The sequence below is a fragment of the Meles meles genome, chromosome 6 (genome assembly GCF_922984935.1).
Source record: "Meles meles chromosome 6, mMelMel3.1 paternal haplotype, whole genome shotgun sequence".
In the NCBI taxonomy this organism is placed as follows: domain Eukaryota; kingdom Metazoa; phylum Chordata; class Mammalia; order Carnivora; family Mustelidae; genus Meles; species Meles meles.
The window spans coordinates 53837293-53845689 of record NC_060071.1 but is presented as its reverse complement, the minus strand read 5'-3'; positions in this window follow the sequence as shown (position 1 = coordinate 53845689).

The window sequence follows — 8397 nt, the reverse complement described above, 5'->3', positions numbered from 1 at the left end:
GGTGGCCCACCCCAAATATAGCTTCCCCTAGACGCGTCCTGGCGGCCTTGCCACACCACACTCCGCTTGTCACTGTCGCCGTCTGGCCACCCTCTGTTTCTGACCAAGAAAGATGTGCTGGAAGTGAGAGAAAAACAACCTTCTCCTACCCGCCCTGGCATCTCCCCAGTGTCGTGGGCAGTTCCACTTCCTCTGTCTCCACCTCAAGAGAGGGTGTTCCTCAGGGGCATATTCTTAGCTGTCTTTTCTTCTCACAACAACACTCCCTAGAGGAACCTGGTACAGTCCAGGGCTTCAGTGGCCACTTACCTGCTCCTGAGAGCATACCTCCCTCTCCCATCTCCCAAGTGCCAGGCCATCTACCTGCCTTCACCAGCCCCCTCCACGTCCTGCAGACATCTCAAGAAAGACACTCAGAACTGAGCTCATGATCTGCCTGCCTTCCAGACTTGCCCCTCCTCCTGCAATCTCCCCATCTTGGTTGGTGGAAATATCATACGCAATCATTCAAGGGCCTCATCTAAGAGACACCTGTAAGAACTCATTCTTTTTCCTTCATTTCCTTCTCTGGTAATTCACCATCTATCCCAGGTACTGCCTTAAGAGGGCGCACAAGTTCTTGGGTTTTCTGTCTTCCAGATATCCTGGGTTCCTAAACATGTGCCCAATATACGGGACAGCTTTGGAGGATGCTGTGATTTTGGAGTTAGATAAACACACCTATGTTGTTGCAATGAAGGATTTGTAATCTAGCTTGGGAGACAGATAAAAACAATACCTTTGAAACACCATCTAATGATACCAGAAAGTACAATGATACAGAAAGTAGAGAAAGTACAGTGAAACAGATTCGAGAACAGTTTTCTCCCACCTCTCCTAGGGTTTCATTCATCCCAACTAAGCAAACCCATTCTCTGTTAAATAAAAATCTGTTATATGGGGCACCTGGGTGGCTCAGTCTATTAAGCGGCTGCCTTCTGCTCTGGTCATGATCGCAGGGTCTTGGGGTGGAGCCCCGCATCATGCTCCTTGCTCCATGGGGAGTCTGCTTCTCCCTCTCCCTCTGCGGCTGCCCCTGCTTATGCTCACTTGCTCTCCCTGTCAAATAGGTGAATGAAATCTTTAAAAAAAAAAAAAATCCTGTTAAATGTTTCCCCGCATACCCCCAGGGCTACAACCAGAGTCAGGGAGCACTAGGAGAAATTGGACCATCCAATAATCCATAAGAGTGGTGGCCCCAGAAGCTAGAAAAGAGTGTGGAAAGAATTCAGAATAGAATAAATCCTTCAAGAGATTAATTATATCCAAACAAGTTGTATAGCAACCTGGGTAGGAGTTTCTGACTTCCGTGTGTGTAGGCTGAAGAATTAGATGAGTTGTAACTTGAACCTAGGGGGCCTTGGACTGTGGAACCGGCCCATTCAGAAAGTAATGACACAGCATCCATGGAAGAGGGTTCCATGGCGCAGTTGGGGGCCTGAGAAGAGCTCCCCAAAAGTCCTGGGACAAAATCTCTGCTGGGCCACTGAGAATATGTTTCCAAAAAGTTACTTGGGAAGAGGCTCCCCAGCCATCTAGGATGACGCAGTTCTTCCTTAGTAGGTAAGTTTGTTTTAACATCCAGAAATTTTTAAATTAATGATAGAAATATTTAAAACAATCAAACACATAGCGTTAATATGTTTGTATTAAGAAATTTGTGCATATTTGGTATTCTAGGTATTCACAGTATTTTAAAAAATTTCTCTTGTTACAGTAACTAACTGGTCTTACAATTCTAATTTAAAATGTGTAACCGGGGAGACACCTGGGTGACTCAGTGGGTTAAGCCTCTGCCTTTGGCTCAGGTCCTGATCCCAGGGTCCTGGGATCAAGTCCCACATTGGACTCCCTGCTCAGGAGAGTGTCAGCTTCTCCTTTTGCCCCTCTCCCTGCTCACGCTCCCTGTCCCTCTCTCTCTCTCAAATAAATAAACAAAACCTTAAAAAAAAAACAAAATGTGTAATTGATTTAGATGTGTGATCTGTTTTGTCTTTAAGATTTTATTTATTTATTTGACAGAGAGAGGCATGTGCACAAGCAGGGGGAGCTGCAGGCAGAGGGAAAAGCAGGCTCCCCTACCAACAGAGAGCCCAGTGTAGGTAGGGTTCAATGTGGGACTCGATCCCAGGACCCTGAGAACACTACCTGAGCCAAAGGCAGACACATAACCAACTGAGCCACCCAGGCACCCTAGATGTGTGATTTGAAGTAGAACTTTCTTTTAAAATGGGCTCTGAGGGGCGCCTGGGTGGCTCAGTGGGTTAAAGCCTCTGCCTTCTGCCCAGGTCATGATCCCAGTGTTCTGGGATGGAACCCCACATCAGGCTCTCTGCTCAGCAGGGAGCTTGCTTCCCTTCTTCTCTCTCTGACTGCCTCTCTGCCTACTTGTGATCTCTGTCTGTCAAATAAATAAATAAAATCTTTAAAAAAAATAAAATGGGCTTTGAGGAAAAAATAAAAATAAAATTCATTTGGGAACATTGAAGGAAATAAGAATTGAATCACCATATTTACAAATTGTTTAGATTTTAGTATTTCAGGTATTCAGGAATGCCTTGTTGGTTTGTCAGATGACTGAATTACTTTATAAGGACATGGAATATGTCAAGTGTATAAAATATATTTTTAATGTTTAAAATAGTCTTATTAACTACATTTATAAATAGTACCAAATAATCATCAAATACAATCCTTTAAAGAGATTATTAAAATGTACTTGTTTGTAAGTTAAGCATAAAAGCTTAAAGGGGTGCCCGGCTGGCTCAGTTGGTAGAACATGCAACTCCTGATATCAGGTTGTGAGTTCAAGCCCCACATTGGGGGTAGAGATTACTTAATAAATAAATAAATATATCCATACATACATAAAATTCTTTAAAAACCCATAAAGGCTTAAGGAAGAACTGGGCTTCTGGTTTGCATCCTTACTATAGGGAACATAAATCTCAAAAATTTAAAAAACCAAAGTAGCCTTCTGAATATTTTTTCTGAGCACCAAAAGGACATTTTAAAAATTCACATTGACACTACCAACCTGATCTATTCTCGGCACTGCTTGTATCGACACAATGAACGGTGAGCTTTGATGATTGTATTTGCTGGTGTTCCCACGTTTGCTGGTCTTACTGAGCCCTCAGAAAGGAGGGTGGTCACTGACGATGATGCAGTGACCTAGGCTCAGTCTCAAGGCCTCACCTCCGTGCTCGCCCCAGGGCAGAACCTGGAACCGCATCTCTCCTCAGTGCCCTCCTGCCTCTGCCCTGTGCTGCCTCCGGGTGGGTCATTCTGCCGTCTTGCGTGCTGGAGAAACCTCAAAAGGGGAGCAGGACATCCCTGAGGCCAGTGTGGTGTTGGCAGAGAAATTCAGCAAAATACACTCCTAGAGAAAATCAAACTCAGAGACTATGGTTGAGTCTTCATCTTCAATAGGGGCTTTTCCTCCCTGGCCAAATCTGGAGTTTTAAGACTGCATTTTACTAGATAGGTGACTTAAAAAAACAAAACCCAAAACCAACAGATTGTTAAGCAACTGTTCCCTTCAATAAACCAGGCTGCTTGCTTGGAAGACAGAGAGAGTAAAAAACACCCAGTATGTTAATTGTGAGAAGGTACGTTTACATTAGTGGAATTAGAAGTGCTATATTCCATCAGATACTCTGGGGACGAAAACTCCTCATTTAAAAAAAAAAATCCTAACTTCAGGGGCACCTGAGAGGCTCAGTCATTTAAGTGTCTATCTGCCTTAAGCTCAGGATCCTGCAGTCCTGGGACCGAGCCCCACATCAGGCTCCCCACTCAGTGAAGACTCTGCTTCTCCCTCTTCCTCTGCCCTTCCCCACCCTCATGATTTCTCTCTCTCTCAAAAAGATAAATAAAATCTTTGAAAAAAATTATCATTTTAAATGCAGATATCTTCTGGCAGAAATTAAAAAAATAAGACAATGTAACAGTTACTTGGAATCAACCACTTAAGTACTGGTTTGGGTTTGGGAGCCTTCAGAGACATGGCACAGCATAGAGAGAAAGTTCTAGAATAAGGGGTGTTAAGAATGAGTGGAATATGGGCAGAGACCTGGAAGTAGACAATGAGCACAGAAAAGGAGCACAGTCAGGGAACTGGAGACAAATTTGAACCCACACGTTTAGCAGTTCTGAAGTTGGGGTTGGGGTGGAAGTATGACTTCATGTTGTTGTAATTCCCAGATTGCGGGCTCCTGGAGGACTCTGCTGGGAGGCTGCCAACGAGGGCTCAGGCTGCCTCTAGATATACCTGGCACATGTTAGGTCTTCATAAGTGTTTGTTTAACAAACTTTGTTTTCAGAGCAAAGGAATGGGGCTAGGAAAATACACAGATTGCAAATCTGGAAAGCTTATAAAACAATTTTTTTTAAACTCTCTCGTTATGCTTAAAATTTTCCAGAAGGGAGGAATCTACTACCTGCGGAGACAGCCTGTGCCATTTCCTGGCAGCTTTAAATATTTCTAAATTGCCCTATATAGAAACTAATCTACATCTCTGTCACTACAGCAACTCACTGTGAGCCATTCAGAATAAATCCAATTCTTCTTTGCTCAATCTCTTAAGTCTTTTAAGGGAGTTTCGTGACCCTTGCCCTCCAAATATTGCTTTCCCAGACAATAACAAGGGCTATAAAATGGCTCCTACTCTTTGATCCAATAATTCCACTTGGTAACATATGCTAAGTGAAAATATTTCAAAGCAGGGAAGAATAGACGTATGCATATCTGTTTATACTCTGTGTAACAGAGAAAAGTTGGAAATAATACGAACTCCTTAAAATTGAGAGTGACTAAACAGATGACGGGTAAGTGCTTAGTGCTTTAACTGAAGAAGCAAGCTACCACTCTGGTTGAAGACAAATGTACGAAAAGTATATTGATGCACAGGAATGTGCATGGGGAATGTTCCGTAAAGAAACCAGAATGTAAAACTGTGTTTTCGAATGAACTACAGCTATGTAAAAGAGTCTCTGGCCTGGTCCACCAATAAAGTCTATAAGTGAATTTGGAACCCTTCTAGAACATCCTCTCCAAACCATGCCTACTCCAGATTCATCTAGCCCAGTGAAACTATGACTGATCCAGATGACATTTCCATATTTGGTTTCTTTTTTTAATTGAAGTATAATTGATTGCAAAATGATCACCACAAGTCTAGTTAACAACCGTCACCACAAAGAGTTACAACATTTTTTTTCTTGTGGTGAGAACTTTTAAGATCTACTCTTAGAAACTTTCAAATATGCAATATAGTATACTAAACATAGCCACCATGCTATACATTACATCTCCATGACTTATTTTATAATTGGAAGTTTGTACCTTGTGACCCCCTTCACCCATTTTGCCCACCCTCCACCCCTGGCAGTCACCAGTCTGTTCTCTGTATCTGTGTGCTTGTGTGTGTGTGTGTGTGTGTGTGTGTGTGTGTGTGTGTTTTAGATCCCACATGTAACTGAGATCACATGGTATTTGTCTTTCTCTGACTTACTTCATGTCGTATAATGCCCCCAAGATCCATCCATGTTATAGCAAATGGTGAGATTTATTTTTTATGGCTGAATAATACATCAATTTTATATAGACAAGCCACATTTTCTTTATTCTTTCATCCATTGATGGACACTTAGGTTGTTTCTATACCCTGGGTATTGTAAATAACACGACAATGAACACAGGGGCATAGCTATCTTTTCGAATTTGTGTTTTTGTTTTCTTCAGAGAAATACCCAGAAATGGAATTGCTGGATCATATGGTAATCCTATTTTTAACTGGGGGAAACCTCCATACTCTGTTCCACAGTGGCTGCACTCCACATTTGGTTGTAATTCTACCCTGTGTATTTTCCACATGCAAATATCTACCACAAACAAAGAACTTGTGAGGACTAAGTCCAGGAAGAAAGCAAAGTTAAGCAACAGACTCCAGGCATTAGGCCCCACTAGCTCCTGGTTTCCACCTCTCACTTATTCTCACCTCTGTTCCTGTTCTGTAGAGCTTTCTGCTTCCCTTACAGTTTTCACCTGGATTAGGGGTATCGTTTGGGACCTGGTCAGACACTATCTAAGATAGAGCAGTGACAAAATAGACAAAGGTCCTCGTCTTCAAGGAGCTTATTTCCAAATGACATGTGATGGTGTGGGTGGGCCTATTATGAGACACAGGACATAACTAACCAAGTACATAATCAAAGAGAGATAAATACTGTGACGACAACAAAACAAAATAACATCATGAGAGGGACAATGGGTGAGAGACCACTTTCGATCAGTGACCGTGGAAGACATTTATAAAAATGCAACACTTTAGTAAAATTTCGGAAGATGAGAGTCAGCCCCTGGAATTGTAAAAGGGAGCCTCCAGGTGGAAGGAAAAGACAAGAAGTCCCCAAATTGGGAATAAGCAAGGCATGCTTAAAGAACTGAAAGAAAGGGTGCCTGGGTGGCTCAGTGGGTTAAGCCGCTGCCTTCGGCTCAGGTCATGATCTCGGGGTCCTGGGATCGAGTCCCGCATCGGGCTCTCTGCTCAGCGGGGAGCCTGCTTCCCTCTCTCTCTCTCTGCCTGCCTCTCTGCCAACTTGTGATCTCTCTCTGCCAAATAAATAAATAAAAATCTTAAAAAAAAAAAAAACTGAAAGAAAGCCACTATGGCCTTCCCACTAGTGCTCTCTCAGGGGAGCGCTGAGAGAACAGGCTAGAGAGATAGCAGATCCCTATGCAAATGTGAAGCCATTAGAAGAGGTTGAGAGGAGCTGATTGGAGTTGGTTGTTGTTGTTTTAAGATTTATTTTTAGAGAGTGAGAGCACAGGTGCGCGAGGAGGGGCATAGGGAGAGAGAGATAGAGAGGGAGAGAGAGACTCTCAGGCCGACTCCCCACAGAGCGTGGAGCCCAACACGGGGCTCGATCCCATGACCCCCGAGATCATGACCTGAGCCAAATCAAGAGTCAGACCCTAAACCAATTAAGCTACCCAGGTACCTGTGATTGGTGTTTTTAGAAAATGCCCTGGGGAGGGTGCAGAGAATGGCTTCTTAGGAGGTAAGAGTAGAACAGAGAAACCAGCATGGGAAGCAATGCACCACCACAGGCGAGAGGATGGTGGCCGGCCGTGTGGACTCTGATGACACCTAGCTCAGAGAAAATAAATTGTACACCTTTAAAAGAATATTACCAATAAAATAAAGCCAAAATTAAGAAGGAATTCAACAAAAATTTGAATTTTCACATATACTATGTACTGCACAAATTTCTTATCCTATACATAACTAAGGCTTGGCCCCAGTTTCCTTGGAAGGCGCAGGTAACAAAAACATGTTCTCTCAGGGCGCCTGGGTGGCTCAGTGGGTTAAAGCCTCTGCCTTCGGCTCAGGTCATGATCTCAGGGTCCTGGAATCGAGCCCCGCATTGGGCTCTCTGCTCAAGAGGGAGCCTGCTTCCCTTCCTCTCTCTCTGCCTGCCTCTCTGTCTACTTGTGATCTCTGTCTGTCAAATAAATAAATAAAATCTTTTAAAAATAATAATAAATAAACAAATAAATAAATAAAAAAGAACATGTTCTCTCAAGCCCATGCCTTCCTGTCTCTAAAACTCTCTTTTGTGGTTCTTCATTAATTCCCCTTACCTTGAGGCATGGGACCAAAGCGGGGCCCTGGTCACTGCTATGCTCCAAGCGGACAAAGAGTGAGCAGCCTACAGCCCCAGCCCTACATGGAAGGCTAAGTACATCTCTTGGTGCACGGAAGCCAGGTAATAAACATTATAGATCCAAATGTTTCTTCCACCCACTTTCTCTCATGTTTGGATAACACTACTTCCCTATCAAAACCATATTGGAAATTTCTTGGGGATTATTTTAACTATTATTTATTCTAGAACAAGTCCAGAAAAAGAAAAGGATTTTTATTCTCTTACCCACAGGGACATATCTGTCACTTTTAGAAACTCAGCACTGGTTATTACAAAAATAAACACTTTTAACGTGATGGGTAGGTGGTAGAAAAGGTGAGGTAGTGTTCAAAGTTCTTCTTTTATGGATTCTGACAGCTTAGATGAAACCTTATAACTTCGTGGTCAAGAGTGAAGGCTCTGGAGTCAGACTACCCGGGCTCAAATTCTGGCTTTTCTACTTACTGTGTAGCTTCCAGCAAGTTATTTAACTTCAGTAAGCCAGGATTTTGTCTGTAAAGTGGGAGTTTGGTAAGCTCCAAAGAATCTGAAATCAGTGAAACATGTGAGGCTGGTTTGTGAATGCAAGAGAGGGCTTCTAAGCCTGGGCTGTTCCCAAGCTCCAATTCCTCCCCTATAATCTCTCCCCTTCACCTCTCCCCAAAA